This window comes from Zalophus californianus, chromosome 8, assembly GCF_009762305.2.
Source record: "Zalophus californianus isolate mZalCal1 chromosome 8, mZalCal1.pri.v2, whole genome shotgun sequence".
In the NCBI taxonomy this organism is placed as follows: Eukaryota; Metazoa; Chordata; class Mammalia; order Carnivora; family Otariidae; genus Zalophus; species Zalophus californianus.
This window is the reverse complement of record NC_045602.1, coordinates 52,128,837-52,147,859: the sequence shown is the minus strand read 5'-3', so window position 1 is coordinate 52,147,859 and position 19,023 is coordinate 52,128,837. Positions and strand designations below refer to the sequence as shown.

The following is a 19,023-nucleotide window of genomic DNA, read 5'->3' as shown; positions in this document are numbered from 1 at the left end:
ATGCTAACAGCTTGACTCTGAAGAATACTTGGGACTTTTGGCTGAATTATATGGAAAAAGTCTATTGAGAAATTGCTATAAAAACTAGTCTCTACTATTCTGTTTCCTACAGCTTTGTGAACTTCTTTCAGTCTGGTTAATACCATTTTTAAATTAAATATTGTGAATAGCAGTTTAAAATGTTATTTTAGTTCAAATATGTGGCACTAGATTCAGTTTGGTCCATTCTCAGTTACGTCTTAGCAACTTAGGTCATTAGATGCATTTACTCATTAATATCGGGTGCCTATTTACCCTAGACACTGTGCTTGACTTGTGCTTTGACAGGGTATACAGTCCTTGCCCTGGTGGTATTTACATTCTGTCAGGAGAGAGACAAACAAATAATTAAGGATAATTATGATCCATGTTATAAAAGGCAAAGTAGAACTAGAAAACAACGGGGGCAGTGGGAAGGACCTAATCAAGTCTAAGAGTGAGGGATGGTTAGGAAAAGTTTCGCTGAGCAAACAACACTTTCTTTGATACCTGAAGAATATAAGTTAACCAGCAATAGGGAGAAGAAGGTGTATGGGCCAAGTTAAGAACCCCAAGATGGGCCACTTTGGCATAAAGATTATTTTGAGATAAAAGCAGCTGAAACCCAGCAGATTCAGGGAAAGCTCTTTACCTCCCCCTCAATTGCCTAAATTTACATTGGAAAAGAAGAGCCTGTACCAGGAAGAGAGCTACTAACAAAAATTCCTCTTTACCTAAGAAATTTATCTGTACAACAGGGCAACCTTTGTTTCCAAAACATCTCCTCTCATTATCCTGCTAAAGGTCTTCCTCCCCTTTGCATCCTCAGACTCCTACCCCTCTCCTTAACTCAGGATGTCATGTAAGCTTCAAGTCACCCAACTTTGGAATTTATGTCTGTGTGGATTCCCATACATATGAAACTAAATTTGATTGCACCTGTTGCATCATGTGAATTTAATTCTTAGTCCAGCCAGAAGAACCTTGGACCAAGGAAAATTTCTTCCTTCCCAATGAGGGAAACACATGTGCATAGATTCAGAGGCAGGAAGGAACTCTCAGGAAATATAAGAAGGTAGGGATGCATATAGTTGGAGGGTCAAAGGAGAAAGGCTAGGAAGAGAGATGAAGTTGCAGAGACAGATGGGGCCAGATCATGCAGAACATTAGAGGCTACATGAAAGATTTTAATTTTATCCTAAAAGCAATGAAAGTCTTCAAAAAGGGTGTCCAGGAGCACAGTGATATGATTCAATTTATATTTTGAAATTACTCTGGCTGCCATATGGAAAATGGATTGGAGAGACTGACAGTGGATAATGGGAGCTAATGCACTAATCCAGATGGAAAAATGGTGGCTGCTTAAGACTAAGGTAATGGCAGTAAGAAGAGAATAGGCAGATTCTGAAACTATTTTAGGTTGTTTTTGGTGATGGACGTGGGGAGATAAGAGTGAGGGAAATATCAAGGATAACTTTGGCACAAGCAACTAGGTGGATGGTAATGTCATTCACTGAACTAAGGAATTCTGTGGGAAGGGCAAACTTTTCTTGGGTGGTGATGAGGAGTGGGGGGTAAAAGGGGTGATGTGTTCTATTTTGGATATGTTAAATTTGTGAAGCCATTGAAACACTCAAATGACTATGTTAAGTAGGTTATCTATATGCATCAAGAATAGGAAAGGTCTGGCTAAATAAAGCAATTTGGAGTGGTTGTTTATATAAATGGTCATAGAAATCATGGGGCTAGAAGATATTACCGAGACAGAAAGGGCAAAGTGAGATGAGAAGAGGATCCAAGACCCAGATCTGATACATGTGAACATTTTCAAAAGTCAGGTAGAGAAGGAGGAGAATACAGAAAAGGAAAGTGAGAAGAAGCCATAGAGTTAAGAAGGAAACCAGAAGAAGAGTATGGCATCACAGAAATTAAGGGAAGATAGAACTCCATATAGTGAGTTGAATGGTAGCCCCCCAAAAGATGTCCACATCCTTATCCCTAGAACCTGTGAGGCCACCTTATTTGAAATAGCGTCTTTGCAGATGTGACTAAGTTAAGAACACTGAAACAAGAAGATCATCCTGGATTATCCCAGTAGGCCCTAAATCTAACGACAGGTGTCCTTATAGAAGAAAAGCAGAGGGGCGCCTGGGTGGCTCAGTCGTTAAGCGTCTGCCTTCGGCTCAGGTCATGATCCCAGGGTCCTGGGATCGAGTCCCGCATCGGGATCCCTGCTTGGCAGGAAGTCTGCTTCTTCCTCTCCCGCTCCCCCTGCTTGTGTTCCCTCTCTCACTGTGTCTCTCTCTGTCAAATAAATAAATAAAATCTTAAAAAAAAAAAAAGAAGAAGAAGAAGAAGAAAAGCAGAGAAGAGAAGGAGGCAATATGACCATGGAGGTGGAAATTGGAGTGATGTGGCCACAAGTTAAGGAATGCCTAAAGCCACCAGAAGCTAAAGAGGCAAAGAACAGATTTTCCCTCTCCTAAACCCTCCAGAAGGAGTGCAGTCTGGATGACACCCTGATTTTTTACTTCTGACCTCCAGAACTGCAAGAGAATACATTTATGTTGGTTTAAACTACCAGTTTGTGGTAATTTGTTACAACCACCACAGGAAACTAATAAATCCAGTAAGGTAGGTGTGTTGAAGGCTTCTGAAAGGTCAAGAGGAAGGCTGTTTCTCAGTTTCCTTGTTTGACAAAAGTATTCTTTTACTAAGTAAATAAACCCATCAACTTTTCTCCACCATTTGGTGGAAGATCCGGGTGGAAAGAAGCAGGATGAGTAGTTCGGCTGTTTGAGGAGTGAGGTGGGAAGAACATGTAGAATATGCACGTGGTGATTAAAAAACAGGTTCCAGGTCAACCTCTAATTAGAATGATAGTCCCTTCTATTTCCATTTCATTTGTTCTTGGAGAAGCTGCATGAGCTTTAACAAAAAATAAATAAGTAATCACCTTGCTAAGCTTTCCTATGCTGACCTCAATACACAAATGCTCCAATAATTATATTCCCTTTGATGCAAGAAAAGGGCTTGCAAATAGAATGTCAATGTGCTTGTTAAGCACACAGAAAACTTAACTTACCTGCAATTAGAAGCTGACAAGATGCTTTCAAAAGCTTATCAGCATACTCAAATAGGATTAAGAATGCAGTTAGCAAGTGTCCAGAAGGCATATTCTTATTCAGTAGTTCTCAATCTCTAGAGTACATTAGACTCACCTGGAAGCTTTTCCACATCATACCTTTCATACGTTATAATTTGTTAGGCCTAAGCCAACATTTGTGTTTTTGCTTGTTAACTGCCATAGGTTATTACAAGTAGAGAAAGACTAAACACTAAGAACAATTCCTCCAATAAAGTGGCAAATTCTATACGGAATAATCCAAATCCCAATTATCCTAATTCCTACATCAGGAGCTCCCAAATTAGTGAATGCTCTTTGCAAAAAAACAAAAAACCCCAAAACACAGTCAAGTAAATTCATTTCTCTGAGAAGACCTATTTAACTTTAACTACCAAGCATTTCCCTAATCAATTAGGTGCCTTTATTATTCATTTATTACATTTTTAATCTAGCACCTATTAACAACCCACAAACTATTAGAAACAATGCCTCAAGGATGCCTGTGACATCATCCTATTGGAAATGTACAAAACAGACATAAAATACACTCCATAAAATATTTAAAGCCACTTCTAAGATAGAATCAACAGACTTGCCTACCTACTTGCCTACATCAATGGTAAGCTCTCTATACCCCAGAGGTCGGCCCTCAAGTTCTACTTCCCCAGGTAAAGGCCATCAATTGTCCTCCCAGGATAACATCAAATGGTGGTCATTACAGGGACCCTGACTTCTCCATATCCAGCTCCAGATGGATATATGCTATTAACAGGGAAAACATTCTGAACTGAAGTCTTTAGCAGATTACACTAATCAAAAACATCGTTATGGGCAAATTATTACCTATGAAATAGGTGTGACTTTTCCCAGTCATAAAATAAAGGCCTCTAAATGTCTTAGACTAATCTGATGACACTTTAACTTGTCTTTTAAATGCACAGCAATATCAGAAATGCCACTGTAGAAACCTGAACACAATCTCTGCCTACAGGTCTCCCATACCTCCACCATTTCACACTTGATTACACCTATACTTTAGTGATTATTATTCATTTGTTTTGGGGCCAGTCTATTTATAACCTTAGAAGTTTCTTGAGGGCAAGAATCAAGTCTTTACAGTTTTTAGTATGCCTCTGTGTGCCCACCAGGTCCTCAATAATTTGTTGACTAAGTGCCATTTTCAGAATGCTGTATTCTAAATCTCATTTCCTAGGAAGGAAGCCCATGCCCTTAGAGGCTATGATCTGTGGTTGAGCATTCTTCACTGAGTATTAAGAGATATTCCCCACAGCCAGGGACAACATAACTCAGGAATCTGTTTTTGACAGGTTAAATTACTCTTGAGGAGGAGAAAATTCTTATTTCTATTCTAGAAAATATTTTTTATATATTCTTGTTTACTATGTTAGCATTTAATAACACTAGGTGGCTATAATAGTCTCCTTATGAGTTGTAGCCTAGGCATAAAAGCTTGCCACAGTGCAGTCACCTAAACTGGAGGAAATTCATACCATGGATTCTCAATAGATATCACCAAAAGGGACCACAGGCTCATTTTATCTGATATATTTTTGGAAAAAAGGATTGTCTGCCACAGCAAAGTGGGAAGAAAGTAGCCAACCACTCTAAATACATATGTAATGAGGTTGAGAAAACTGTTTTCACTACAAGTTTTTTCAGGAAAGGTACCATTTTGGGTGGAGAAACTCCTTGAAAATTAATTTGGGGTAGAAGGAGAGTACTTGAAGGACTAGAGTAAGAGAAATGCTCAATAGGAGAGAGGGGAATGTTTCCCTAGGGGGCTAAGGAAGACACAGTGCTGGAACACAACAAAGAAGAAAAAAAATGAGTCAGGAGTGGTACATTTCAGATAGTGGGAGGCTTTACACCACGCAATGTAGTCTCCACTCTAAGACTCAATGTTCAGCTAACTACTAGGGCCATATAAAGCTTAGGAGCTGATGGATTTTTTGGTGTGGAAACCATTGAGAGGAAGGATTTGATGTCTAAATTATAGAGGCAGGCCAGAAGTCAGTTGTGATATGGGAAAGTACTTGAAGCAAGTTTACCCAGATGTCTAAGGGAAAAAGAGTGCACCATAGGACACTTACATTACAAAAAGGAAACAAGTAATCTACCCAATACAAGGGGAAAAGACAAAAATAAAATAATAGCTCTTCTAAGTACTTCACTAACATTCTCTCTTTAACGTTCACAAGGATTCTATGAGGTAGGTGCTGACATTATCCCTGCTTTTCAAACGAATTCTCCACCATTCAGAAATTTATTAAATACCTTGCCTAAGGGATAATGTAGTAAGAGCCAGAATTGGGACTTAAGTTTAGGTCTTCTGTCCCTAAAGCTCATGCTCTTAGCTACTACCTTACCCTCTTACACTTCCCACTTTAGCTCCAGAATGCTTATGATATAAAACTCTAAATTTTCTCATATATTGCTAATGCAAGTGGGGGAACCAGGCTGAAGAAAAATGCTATTCAACAAAAGGACTAGGTCTCTGGAAGGAAAATAGGAGCAAGGTCATATCACATGCTGGTGCATTTAAATAAAAATAAATTGTGTTCTCTACCATAAACATACAAAGCTCCATTTAATTTGAAGCTTGCAAGTCCTTTTAGGATGAGAAAGCAGACCCCCAAACATGTCTATAATCCCTTATGCATAATTCCAACATCCAAAAAGCTCTAAAAACTAAAAATTTTCCATATGCTTTATGTCAAAACTCAGATGACATTAAAACTTGAATTGATGTGAAGCTATATATAGCCTGCATTTATCCCACTTAGTATGAATACTCCTGTTTTGCTCAGAAATACTAATGTGTGTGACTAAGGGTGCTGCAACAGACCATGGGGGCATTACATAACACACAGAAAAAGCAACTCTCTAAAATTTGAAAAATTCTGAATTCTTAAACTCATATAGCCAAAGGTTTTAGGTCCTCTATGGGCTTGTATTCCAAAGTATTTTATTTTATTTTATTTAGTTTTGTTTTTAAGAGTTTTATTTATTTTTTGACAGAGAGAGAGACAGCAAGAGAGGGAACACAAGCAGGGGGAGAGGGAGAGGGAGAAGCAGGGAGCCTGATGCAGGGCTTGATCCCAGGACTCTGGGATCATGACATGAGCCAAAGGCAGATGCTTAATGACTGAGCCACCCAGGTGCCCCTCCAAAGTATTTTAAAAACAATTTCTAAGAATGATGAGATCAGAGGTACTTAATCTTCAGGATCTCACAGGTCAGTAAATTTTCAAAAATGTTTTGAAGAAAATATAGAGTTACAATTTTTAAAAACTAAGTAAGGATGGGGTGCCTGGGTGGTTCAGTCATTAAGCATCTGCCTTCGGCTCAGGTCATGATCCCAGCGTCCTGGGATCGAACCCCGCATCCAGCTCCCTGCTCTGCGGGAAGCCTGCTTCTCCTTCTCACACTCCCCCTACTTGTGTTTCTCTCTCTCTCTCTCTCTCTGTGTCAAATAAATAAATAACATCTTTAAAAAAAATAACTTCACAATGTCAAGATAATTTAAAAAAACAACTAAGTAAGGATGATAAAAATAACCTATCAACGTCGTTTTATAAAAGGGTATTTTCAACACCAAAAAACACAGGAAGGCCTTAATTCAATGCAAAAGACAATTCTTTAAATTGAATAAATTTACCTTTATGGAAAACACTCTGTGGTCCTAATTTTTCTTATTTCACCACAGGCTGGTGAAAATTCACTGGAGACCAGCACCATTCTGGTCAGAGGCATAAAGCCCAGCTGGCTACAAAATAAAATTGCTTCAGGAAATGGTCAAAAATGCAGTCCCTGAAGCTCCATCCTAGGAGAAGGTCTAGGCCACATCTATATTATGTTTTAGAAAGCTTGTGGGTTGTCTCTGATATGCAGCCAAGCTTCAGAACCACTGGTCTAGTCTGCAGGATCTAGTTCCACCTTTTTTCCCCTCTCCTCAATTCTTTTCTGAGGGAGTAAGGAGAGCAAAACAGAAATGTTTCCAAGTAGGGAGTCTGCCCAACCTATTTTTTTTTTAAGATTTTATTTATTTGAGAGAGAGAGAGAGCATGAGAGCGGGGTGAAGGGCAGAGGGAGAAGCAGACTCCCTGCTGAGCAGGGAGCCCGATGTGGGGCTCGATCCCAGGAGCCTGGGATCATGATCTGAGCCGAAGACAGACGCTTAACTGACTGAGCCACCCAGGCGCCCCTGCCCAACCCAATTTTTATAATACCAGTTATTCCTCCAAACAGTCAATGCTGGACCAGCTCATCAACTTGCAAACTGAGGTTGTTAGCGGTGGAACAACAGAAATTAGGTAGTAGACAAGCGAGAAAAGCCTGCTGAAGCAAAACTCCTCTATGAAAAGGTGTGGGTTCCAGAGTTTCTTTCTCTTCAACTCAAAGATTCTATATGATGCCTACATTCAGCACAGGTAATATTTGTCTTTGCTGGGAAAAAATAATAATTTAAAAATGTATGTGTGTACGAATATGTATTTATATGTGTGTATGTGTGTATCTATCTAATCCTTCATAGCTGCTTTCTGTGTCCAGCTGCTATGCCAGGTCTATGATTTTGACTTTCATTTTTCATCTTTGGAGGGATTTCAAAAATCGCTAATATTGCCTCAAACAATATGACAAATCATAAAAACAACTGAAAATCCACAGCATGCTTGATGTTTGATGCAGCAGACTACATTCTCCAACATTCCAAAAGATAAAAAATTAATTCCAATAATTTCTTTTTTTTTTGGCAAAAAGTTTCTCTTATTCCCTTGCTATTGTTTTAAAAAACTCTTAAGAACACACATAGCTAATATCTTTAAAAGCACACACAACTTTCAATAAGCTATCAAACTTCTGTCCCCGCTAAAAAAATTAGCAGAATCTTCTAAAGCAAGGCTAAATGGTCAGTGACAGGGGAGATGAAAAGGACATATAAATAACGCCTATTCTCATGGGATTAATCACTAAATCCTATTTGACCAGAATCCCTTGGCCTCTAAGCTTTCCAAATGAAACAGCAATCTCTCATTAGAAATTCATCTAGGACTTCGAATCATGAAACAAGAATTGTTTTATGTCCCTGTGTATTGCTGATTACCTGAATTCAACACAATGCTGGCAACAAGAGGGGTGAATCTTTGATGATTTGCTCCACAACCAGTTTACTTCTTATACTCCCAGACCAAATTCAGCTTTCTTCTAGAGCCAGAATTTGAATATTTAGTTAATATACAGTAGTGGTTCTCAAAATTTAGTCCCAGGCCCAGCAGCATCAGTACCACATGGGAACTTGCTAGAAATGCAAATTCTCAGGCCCCACCCCAGACCTGTTGAATCAGAAACTCTGGGTGGGGCCCAGACATCTGTGTTGTAATAAGCCCTCCAGGTGATTCTGAAGCATGCTTAAGTTTGAGAACCACTGATAGACAACAAGTGAAAAAAAAAATGTGATTCCTTCTGTTGGTCCAAAGCCAGGGGTGCCGTATATTCTATCTTGATAGGAAATAAAGACATCCAGTTAAAAGGCATAATCTCCTCACAACTCCTACCTTCAATCGAGTGGGTTTTATTTTTGTGAGCTAAGTAAGAAAACAAGCTGCAATCTGAGATTTAGTCAAAAATGTATATTTAATGGGCATCAGTTCCCTTGCAGCTTGATTTCACACATTGCCCTTTACATCTTCTTACATCTAAAGTTCCAAAAAAGGATCTTCATAATGTAAGCCTTGGACACTTCAGGAATTATATAATAAAACATCAACGAGGTCTGAATATATCAAGCTTATTAGAGAAGAAAAGTGGAATTATTTGCTACATCTCAGAACTGTATTCAACAGGGAATTAGGGATTTCTTTTCACTTTTATACTTCCAAGTAAACACAATTAAACCAGAACATCCCATTCTTTAAAAGGTTCTAGCGTGGCAAAGTTTCACTGCATTACTTCTTGTTTTCAGTGGGGATAAAGCAGAGTCTTGGGAGGCCCATTTTGTATATCTGCAAGGCTGCAGAATAAAATAGTCACATCTGTTCAATACTGAAACAAAGGTCCGGTAAAACCTCAGATGGTGAGTGTAATACCTCGGCACTCACCTAGGTCATAAAAAGACACCAAGAACACCCCATCACACAAAAGCAATTACATACTGTGCTCTTGTTTATACTAAAATCACTATGTTAAAACTTCACTTGCCCTAATATTATTGCATTTTAAAGAAGGGGGCAAGACCAGTCTGCAGTCCAGAAAGCACCAACTTTCAAAAAGCAGATAGTTCCCATGCAACTGTTTCAGAGCACAAATGAAGAGACCCTTCTAATGATTAGTTTACAGGTACCTCAATACATTAAACAGAACAAAAATAGCACAAAAGATAAACCACAGACCAATTTCCATGCTATAGACATACACTTTCAAATAAAATATGAACAAATAAAGTCAAGCAACTTATTTAAAAACAAAGCAATGACACTGATCAATAGGGTTCAGCCCAGAAATGCAAGGATAGTCTAAAATTACGAAATTAAAAATGTATTTTTTCACATTAGCAGGCAAAGGAAACAAAACCTACATGAGCATCTCAGTAGTTGCCAGAAATATATATATCATGATTCTACCTTAAAAAAATGTTTCTATGCATTAAATGTCTAAAAAGCAAAAAACCAGAATGTTTTGGATAGCAAAATTACAGATCGTTTTTCTTTTTTTCTTTTTTTTTTTTAAAGATTTTATTTATTTATTTGAGAGAGAGAGAATGAGAGATAGAGAGCACGAGAGGGAAGAGGGTCAGAGGGAGGAGCAGACTCCCTGCCGAGCAGGGAGCCCGATGTGGGACTCGATCCCGGGACTCCGGGATCATGACCTGAGCCGAAGGCAGTCGCTTAACCAACTGAGCCACCCAGGTGCCCCCAGATCGTTTTTCTTTATATTTTGTTTTCTAATTATTATAAAGAAGAGTGTGACTTCTTTTATAATTAGGGAGAAATGTTTTCATTTACACATATTTAAATCTCTTTCTTATTTTCCTCATGGATATGTGTCACACATAGACTACAGGGGTTGAATTCCTGCCTCTTGAGGTTGATCAGCCCACTTCTGGGATGTGCACTGGACAAAGCTGCCCTTATTTTCATTTTATTTATTTATTTATTTATTTATTTAATTATATATTTGCAAGTGAGAGGCAGAAAAAGGAGCAGGGGGAGAGGCAGAGTGAGAGGGAGAAGCAGACTCCCCACTGAGCAGGGAGCCCTGGGACTCTGGAATCATGACCTAAACTGAAGGCAGATGCTTAACCGACTGACCCACCCAGGCGCCCTTATCTTCATTATTTTTAAAGGTCCTCTAGTAGCAACACAGAAAAAACATAATTAGGTAAGTTAAAAAATATGAAAAGTGTGATTACAATTGAAAAGAATATGTATGCATTAAAAAATATACAAGTGAAAATGAAAAAGAAAGCAGGTACTGAATGAAGCCATGGGGCAACCATCTGGAAACATTGTTTTCAGTTGTTTTATTGTGTTCAAAGTATTTTTTAAATACATAAAATTGAGTAAAGGAAGAAAAAAAGAAACCCTGCCAAACCCTTGCTACTGGGGCCACTCTTCCAATCTTTGCTACTGTTGCTATGTATTCACCTGACATCAAAAAGATGGGCAGCCCCTCGGACCCTTTCTTCTTTCTCATAACCCCATTTCGTTCATTCATTCACACATTTCTTGAAAAGGTAACAAACACAAACACATGATTCAAAAAAATGTTTTAAATATATATAAAGGCATATGGCGAAATCCTATCTCCACTCCTATTTCTTCCATTGGTTTCTTATATTATCATTTCAGAATTTCTTTTTGCAATTATAAGCAAATATAAATAAATGTACATTCTTATTCTACCCTACTTTCTCTCTCAGCACAAAAAGTAGCATACCAAATACATGGTTGCATGCTGTGCCCCTTTTTAAAAAAAAATCACAATATATCTTAGAGCTCTTTTCCATCTGGTCAGTCCACAGTCTTCTTCATTCTCTTCTACAACTATCCAATATTCCATGGTTTGCATGTACCACAGTTTAACCAGTTCCCTGCTGACAAACAATGGGGTCATCCCTATCATGCTATTACAAACAATGCCAAGCATAACCACATGCATACATCAAATTTGCTTCTGAATGTGCCTTTGATGAAGCTTCTGGAATGGTTCAAGATATTAGATGATTGATTACAAGGTCACCTGTTCACCAGGCTGAGAAGTTAGCCCCTTTTCTAGTTCTCATTATATACAGCATTATGTAGCAAAAGATGGAACGATTCCATGAATCAACAATTGTACTCTTAGGGGATTCATCTCATAAAAATAAAATGACTAAAACATGCAAATGAATGCATTTCTATAAAAAATGATGAATGTGAATAAAAAGCATATAATATACCCATCAAAATGTGAACCACTGCCTTAGTATGGTGGATCTATGGAGTGTTTTGCAGCTACCCACCCCCACCTTTTTGCCCATCAATGCTTTCTAATTTTACAAAAGTAATGTACTATTTCTGTAATATAAAATTGAAAATGATAAATAAAATGTTAATTCAAATTAAGCCGGATACATTCTTTTGGTCTGTCTTATGTTTGTATAGTGAGTACTTCAGAGTTCCTAAAGTATGTTTATGTACATCATTTAATTCTTATACTAACCCTATGTATTTTCATTCTATCAAAACGGAAAAGGAGGCAACAGATGGTTAGGCAGTTGAGCTCAAGGTCATTCAAATAGAAAGGTTGGCAGAGACAAATTTCAAACCTAGATCTTCTGACTGCAAATTCAGTGCACTTTCAAAAACATAACTGTTGTTTCCTTAATTTTAATAATATTTCAGGAGTTACTCACATAATCAGAATTTGACAGATGAATTAAAATTATACAGTATAAGGCCTCAGTCCCTAAAGCTCATATAATCAGATTTTATTGAAAGGAGAATGCTAGCATACAATAATCAAAACTCTAGAGTTAGGAGAGGGTCTGGATGCTTCTAAATAAATTACCCAACTGGCAAAATATATGTCTAATATGGCCCAAAATGAATGCATAATGAAAGTAACATCCCCTTAAGTTGGAAGATTCTCACCTTCAAGACAACCTTTGGTTTTGACTCCTGCTCTAGTCTCCACACACCTCATGGAATTTCAAAATATGAGTAAGCCATACTTTCAAGGGGGTGATTATAAAATATATATTTTTTTAAGTTTGGGACATACTGACCAAGTGATAATAAGTAAGGATGTATTCTTTCTCCCCAATGTCTCTCCTTCTTTCCTATAAAATCCTACAGGTTAGGGGCGCTGGGGTGGCTCAGTCAGTTAAGCATCTGCCTTCGGCCCAGGTCATGATCCCAGAGTCCTGGGATGGAGGCCCCATGTTGAGCTCCCTGCTCAGCAGGAGTCTGCTTCTCCCTCTCCCACTCCCCCTGCTTGTGTTTTCTCTCTCTGTCAAATAAATAAATAAAATGTTTAAAAAAATTATACAGGTTATTTTATAATACACACGGAGACCACTGATAAATATTGGTTTGTTAAAGGATATTTTAAAAAGATTTTATTTTGGGGGCACCTGGGTGGCTCAGTCGTTAAGCATCTGCCTTCGGCTCAGGTCATGGTCCCAGGCTCCTGGGATCGAGCCCCGCATCGGGCTCCCTGCTCCGCGGGAAGCCTGCTTCTCCCTCTCCCACTCCCCCTGCTTGTGGTCCCGCTCTCGCTGTGTCTCTCTCTGTCAAATAAATAAATAAAATCTTCAAAAAAAAAAAAAGATTGTATTTTTTTATTTTACATTTATTTTTATAGAGGGAGTTGGGGAGGGACAAGAGGGATAGGGAGAGAAAGACTCTTAAGCAGGCTCCACGCCCAGCACACATCCCAGTGCAGGGCTCAGTCTCACAACCCTGAGATCATGACCTGAGCCAAAATCAAAAGTCAGATGCCTAAGTGACTGAGCCACCCAGGCGCCCCAAAGTATATTTGATTCATCATTCCTCAAACTGTGTCTCATATAATTCTGTTCCAAAATATGATTAGATACGTTTCAGAGGGGTGGAAAGGAAAGACCATGGTTAAATACAATGCACCCTTTTTGGAGATCCACAATTCACAGCGGACATTAATATAATAAAGGCTCTAGAGAATTCCTGCATCACAGAAACCTTTGTTTAACCCAGTTTATTTTGACATAAAATTCTTCTACTGTGGCATAACTATTTACATCTTGTGTTTAGACTAACTGCTTGAATAAAAGTAGTTATTAATTGAACACCCCCAACAGATATGGCAAAAATGGATAGTTCTTAAATGTTTCCTAACACGAAAGTATTAATTCTTTAAAAAGTTCCTATGTTCAATCTAGCGAACTCCTTCCTCTTTACCCACCAAAGCCTTGCTCAGATATCTCATTTGAGAAATCTTCCCCAGTGCTCTCTATATTACTAACTGCTCCTTTCTCCTGGTTTACACAGCATTTATTTATATCTCTATTATCTCACTTAACACATGATAAACCAGTTCATCCATCTGTCTCCTTGCTAGATGGTGAGCTCCTTGAGAATAAGTTTGATTATATTTTCAGCACCTTGAACACTGTAGGGCACATATGAGCTTCATGATGAAGAAGTAAACAGAGTCACTTCCTCAGGTATAACAGTTCCCCAGAATTCAATTCTCGTATTTCTAAACTGTTAGTGAAACCTTGCCAATAGCTTGAGAATATTATGTTCTCTCCCTAAAACCTGCATGTATTACTGAGCAGCAGTGGTCAGAGTTAACTCTGTGACATGTGCTCTAGCCAAGCCCATTCACAATTTTTTCCTTAGGTGATTTTTGTTTGTTTATATCTCTGTGCATTTGCACCTGCTGGTCCCTGCTTGGAATGCTGTCTCAAAGTTTTATGCACCTGGAAAACATTCTTACTCATCCTTTAAGAATCAGGTTAAACAATAGCTTCTTTGGGAAGCCTTCATATCTTCCCATCCTTTCAGAAAGAGTTAGGAATTTCTCAAGTCAGACATTTATGCAGATTACTACATAAGCACCAAGGACAGAAAGATGAAGATGTGGAGGGGCGCCTAGGTGGCTCAGTCAGCTAAGCGTCTAACTCTTGATTTCAGCTCAGGTCATGATCTCAGGGTCCTGGGATCAAGCCCCATGTCGAGCTCTGCCCTCAGCATGGAGTCTGCTTGTCCCTCTCCCACCACTCCTCCCCTTGTTTGTGCCCTTGCTCTCTCTCTTTCTCAAATAAACAAATAAATACAATCTTTAAAAAAAAAAGAAAGAGAAATGAAGATGTGGACCCCACATTCATGAAGCTCACAGTCCAGTAAGGAAGACAGCCATATAAACAAATAACCACACTATAATAATATTAAATGTAATACCAAAAGAAAGACTTAGGGAGTATTTGACATATGTTTACTTTGTTATGCTCTTTATTAGACACTAAAGCTCTAAGGACTGCTATACCCTCAATTGTCTTCTGAAGAAACTGTCCCCAAGTGGTTCTTTTATTTTATGCTAAGATCTGTACAACAGATAATGCATGAAACCAACCCTACTTCTTGGGACACAAGCAACTGAACTAGCACTCAGAGCACTAACTAAAGATAATCTACAAGCTGAACTTGAAAGTGATCACCTAGGACATGTCTTGGCTCAAAATTCTGCCCAATAGGGGTTCTCTATTTTAGGTGACAAACCAATCCAATCAGGTTCTCTCTTGGGAAATACAAATGTTGGGTGAGCAAAGTAAAAGAAGGCAGGTTTCCAGAGCCCAAATCCTATTCTAAATACTGCTCAGCTATTGTTATTTAAGGTTTTGAAAGCAGTAGGGCCAAGGGAAAATATGGCTGCTGAGATGATTTCCCATTTAAATTTACATTAAACCCTCATCAGCAAAGATATATGTGTGTGCCTCTTCCTTTCAACTGACAAGGGCCTAACACATCATAACACCACTTTTTAAATTAGAGAACAGGCTTAAGAGTTCTACAACTTGACCATAATCCCTCAGTTGGTAAGTGGCAAAGCCAAAAATCAAAAATCAAATCAGCCTGATTCTTCTAGAAAATCCTGCTAGGTAAATGGCCTCAAAATCAATTGATGACACTTAAAAGTTGACACAGGTTAATGGAGAGAAGCTTAGAAGTAAGTTTATGCACAGAATAAAACAGAAATGTTCTGGAAGTCAATATGCTAGGAGATGTGAAGTGGGAGGGGGCATACCAGGTGTTACTTTGGTCAAGTTAATTTCTTTCCAACCTGGACCTCTACCCTGAGCTGTGAGCTGCCTGTTTCTCTTACTCAAAAATATATCAGTAAGGGCAAGATCTTAATCTGTTTGTTCACCAGAGTCTAAAACAAAGCCTAACTTACAGTAAGTGCTTAATAAGTATTTGTTGAATAAGTGAACAAATTTTCAAAGAAGCGAAAGGAACATTCTACAGTGGACTCCAAGAAGGGTTATCACGAAATAGACTCCAGAGGTCATTTACATTTTCATGGATCCTGTCTTTGTGAATTCTCCTACTTGCTAAAATGTCTTTGTAACCACAAAACCAACACTCACCGTGCTTTTTCAGCCATTCACAGACATGCACAAAGTGCGAAAACTGAGTCACCCCTCCAAAACATTCCCAGCTAAGGTAGAACATGGCAGTGCTCTGCATTTGTGTTTCCAGTCTCATACAGGGATGACTAGAGGACACAGATGGAGGGGGCAGTGCAATGTAGAGCAAGAAGCTCTGGCTCAGAGGCCAATCAGACAGCCTAACTCTGGTACTTGTTAGAGAGTGGCCTCAGGGAAGTCACTTAACACTTCTGAACCTCATTTTCTCTTTTTTGAAAATAAAGAAAATAGAATTTACCAGGATAAACTGTATTTACGTAAGATTATAATCTATATAAGATGTTTATATGGACGTATTTTCCCTAGGAGCAGTGGTTCAGTATTTGCTAATTTAGTGCTCTAGGTGACTTTATCGACCAAAATTACTGTAAATAATGAGAATCAAAGATAATTATTTATAATGAAATAACAGAAAAATATAGAAAATAATTATTTGGATGGAGTGCAGGCCAGTGTCAGGCTTCAAGAGATTTTGAAATAGAACCTCACTAGGCATATAAGGTGTGGAAAAGGCTTTCAAGGAGAGAGAACAGCACCTATGGAGAGAGACCCAAGTGTGTAAAATAAACAGGTAGGTTTAGGAAATGTCACTTCAGAAAGTCTAGAGCAGGAGATGAGGCCAGAACATGGAGTCACAGTGCTTCTCTGTGCCCTGCATACTACTCTGTACTGCAGAACCTCTCCCTCTGCATTTAATTCTTGGTTTATAGGTTTTTCTCCCAGTAAACTGTGGATTCCTTAAAGACAAGCTCTCTAGGAAGAAATCATAGTTATAATCTTTTAAATCTGCAAATGAGTAATTACTAAGCACAAATACACCTGAAAAGACTGTTAAAAAAAATAACTTTGGTTTTCAACCACAGCCTATACCAACGCATAGATCTGTAGTTTTTCCAGGACTTTTCTTTGATGACTGTTAATAATTCTGTAATTAATATTTTACTGTTCTCAATACCTGGGCATTTGTTAGAATAGCTTTAAGATCTTCCTCTTTTTTGTGTGATTTATTAACAGGGTTCAAACATATGGTCTACTAGACAATGCAATACTGCCTCTTCAGAGTAAAGATTCCTCTTAATTCACTCTACTAGACTTATTTCTCTATATACAAGGTACAGTCTTACCATAGTAAAATACAAGGAAATATATATATATTACAAATAAAGAAAACAATGAAAATTTTTCACAAAAACTTGCAAAATTCTGTCCAAAATAAAGTGTACATATTAAACTCAGTGCTTACATTTCAACTCTGCGAACTAAGAAAAACAATTCCAATTTATATGAAGTCACGAAACTAAGTACTTTTAGAACCTACAAGGTTTTGTCTATGTGTATTTTCTCTTGCACACTCTTTCTCATACACACATAGCTTAAGGGGCCCATCACACTTAATCCAATACTTCTATTTCCTCAAAACAAAACTCTTACAGTCCAATATATGAATTAATATTTTCAAAACCCCAAAGTGACTTTTCCCCATAAATTTCTTGGCATAATTTTATTTAGGCACAACATAGTTTGCACTATTATCTAGAACCAACATCATTAAAACACAAACTGACATACTATAAATGTGAGTACAAATCCTGTGTGAATAGGGAAAAGAGAATATTGTTTTTAAACAGATTCAATGCCATATTATCCATAGTCTTGGTATGATCAAATCACATTGTGCTACACGGCTAAAGTATGTCGCATATTTTATGATAAACTAGGGTGGACAGGCCCTTACACTACAAACTCTGTGCCGCTCCAGGTAAGCTATTTAAAGTATAATGAAGAAAAAAAGAAGAAAAAAAGTATAATGAAAACTGCCTACTTAAAATAATAATATATTTTAAATTTCTTGTGGCCAGTAAAGCCTTCTCACCTGCATTTCCAGAAAGTATCACCAAAACAACTGTACTGGGAAAAAGATTTCAGAGAGGATATTATGATCAAATGCCATTTTAAGGAAGCCAAGAATAGTTCACCATTAACAAAACCGATTAAATTTCCTAGTCTTGCAAAGCTCCCTGTACTGTGTATTCTGCGTCTCTTGCATTCACCTTCCAGCTGCTTGGAAGGAGCAAGTGGAAAATGTTAGTTTCCATGAGAGATGTAGATGAAATTTAGCGGGGGGGAGGGCTAAGGGACTCACTAGCAGAACGGAAGGCAGCAGAGAAGTGGCCGGGGCTCCTAACTCAAATTAGGTATCAAGAACGAAAGCTGGAGTAAAGTGGGAGGTGGAGGGAGTAGAAAAAACGCAGATAACGCACCCCGGCCCGCGAATGGGGGAGGGGTGAAAAAGCGCAACTCCTCCCCCTACCCGCCTGGGGAGGGGACCGGGGGATGCAACACCCGTCAATTTGCCTCGCGGGGTTGCACTGGGGTAGTGTCAAGCCAAGGTTTCAGTCCGAAGAAGGCTGAGGGGGCTCAGGGAAGTTGAGGGGTGGGGTTGGAATAGCGCGCCTGTGCGGGGAGAAAAGGACTAAGACCCCCGAAAGCCCGCGAGAGGCAGAGGGTAACCCCAACGGATGCCCCTGCTCGCCGATGGCCACGACGTGGGACCCGCCGGCTTACCCTCACCACAGGAGCTCGGACAGGCGCGCGTCGCCCCTCACAGCCCCGACGGCTGCGGAAAGAGAGGCGCAGGGCGCCCCCAGAGCCAGGAGAGCGGCGCTTCCCGTGGGTCCCCTCCCCGGCAGCCCGGGTTCCCGAGCCCACCTGGGCTGACCAGAAGCCCTTCCTCCAGATCGTACTCCGCCACTCCTCCGAGAGCCTCAGCCGTCGCCGCAGAGGTCGCCGTCGCCAGAACAGTCTCGGCCTCCAGTACCAAAGCGTGAGCCACAGCACGGGAGAACCGCCGCTGCCACTCGCCAGGTTACCTCTTACAGCACCCTGGCTCCTTACTCCGCCCCCGAACCCAAGCCATTGGTTGCTGGGCACCGCCCCATTCTCCTATTGGACCGAAGATGATGCCTCTCAGTCACCTAGAAGGGCATGTGTGTTGCTTATTGGTCTAAATGTGAAGCAGTTCCCACCCACTCACTCAGAAGTTCCAGCTTCCGATTGGCATTAACATCTGTCTTTTCGCTCCCTTCGTTCTTTCTCTCAGGGTGAAGCACCTCCTTTCGGGAGACACCAGCTCTGATTGGCTGAAAGGATATTACGCTAGTCCTGGATAGGCGTTGAGCCAAGGATG

At 39.4% G+C, this 19,023-nt stretch overlaps 1 protein-coding gene across 1 annotated transcript in view; it reads right to left on the bottom strand.

Annotated features, from left to right (window-relative positions):
* Window positions 1–18,725, bottom strand: part of PAIP2B (poly(A) binding protein interacting protein 2B) — a 32,259-nt gene extending 13,534 nt beyond the window's left edge. The window contains exon 1 of the mRNA XM_027621740.1: window positions 18,546–18,725. The gene's annotated coding sequence lies outside the window, so the exon portion shown is untranslated. The remainder of the gene's footprint in view (window positions 1–18,545) is intronic.
* Between the last annotated feature and the right edge of the window lie 298 nt (window positions 18,726–19,023).